Source organism: Octodon degus, unplaced genomic scaffold, assembly GCF_000260255.1.
Source record: "Octodon degus isolate 3935 unplaced genomic scaffold, OctDeg1.0 scaffold00050, whole genome shotgun sequence".
In the NCBI taxonomy this organism is placed as follows: Eukaryota; Metazoa; Chordata; class Mammalia; order Rodentia; family Octodontidae; genus Octodon; species Octodon degus.
The window spans coordinates 899,235-900,774 of record NW_004524626.1 but is presented as its reverse complement, the minus strand read 5'-3'; positions in this window follow the sequence as shown (position 1 = coordinate 900,774).

Here is a 1,540-nt window from a genome sequence, read left to right as displayed (position 1 = left end):
AGGAGGAGGAGGAGGAGGAGGAAATGGAAAGATATCTCATATTTCTGTATAGGCAGAATCAATATTATCAAAGTGATAATATTTCCAAAATGGATGGACAAATGTAATGCAATCTAATCAAAACACCAATAGCATTCCTCACAGAACTAGATGAAACTGTCCTAAAATTCATATGGGACCAGGGGACACCCACAATAGCAAAAGCAAACCTGGGCAACAAGAGTAAATAGGAAGCAGTACAATCCTTGACTTCAAGTGATAGTAGCTACACTGCTAAATACAGTGTGGTGCTGGCTCAAAAACAGAGACGCACATCAGTGGAACAGAGCAGAGGAGCAGAAGCAACTCCAGGCACATTCATATATCTAATCCCTGACAAAAGAGCCAACAGCATACTGGAGTGAGGATAGCCTCTTTAAACAATGCTGCTGGGAAAACATTCAGAAGATTGAATCTGTTCCTGTATCATCTACCTTGCACTCAACTAATAGCAAAATTTATCAAAGATTCAACTTCTGAAACAGTAATACTTAATCTGCTGAAAGATTAAAATAGATAAAACGCTAGAACACAGAGGCACAGATGAGGACTTTCTACACAGAACCCCAATTGCACTAGAAATAACATCAAGCATCAACAAATGGAATCAGATCAAATTAAAAAAAATGTCTTCACAGTAAAGGAAACAGCCAACACAATGAACAGACAACCAACAGCACAGAAAAATCTTGGCTAGTTGTACCTTGCACAAAGGACTGCTATCTGGAACATAAAGTATTCAAAACAAGTACACTCCCTGACTTAAAAGATTCAGTCCAAAAAATGGGCAACTGAAATGATTAGACACTTCTCAGAAGAAGTACAAAGGCAGATTAAAAGAATACTGCGCTTCCATCTTAATCCTGAAAGAATAGATAGCATCAAGACAACAAAATAAGAGCAAATGCTGACGTGGCTGCAAGGATAAAGAAACCCTTGTACACCGTTGACTGGAATCGAAGCCAGTACAACCACTATGGTAATCAGTATAGCGATTCCCCAAACAAACTAAAAGTACACATTCCATTTGACTCAGCTATGTTTCCCTTTTAGCTATCTTCTTGAAAGATTTATAGACATCATACTAGAGCAGTACATTCATACCCATAGTTATGGCAGTACAATTCATCATAGCTAAGTCTTAGAATTAGCCCATCTGTCCATCAACGTCGATACATATTTTTTATCCCTTCATCTGTTGGACAAAGAAAATGTGGCATATGCATATAATACGGTGCTACTCTTCCCTAAAGGATAAACTTAAGTCATTTGTAGGAAAGTGGATGCACTTTGGAGCCATCAAATAAATTAAATGCAGAAGCTTAAATATTTCATGGTTTCTCTTACATGGGAACCCAAAATGCAAATAAATTAATGATCACAATAAAGGTATATAAAAGGAAACAGGGAGGCAGGTCTTTTGCAAAAGGGAAGGTGACCAAGAGCTGGAAGGAGGAGAGAAAGAGCAGAAGATATGAGGAAGAAAATGCATTAAGATGTG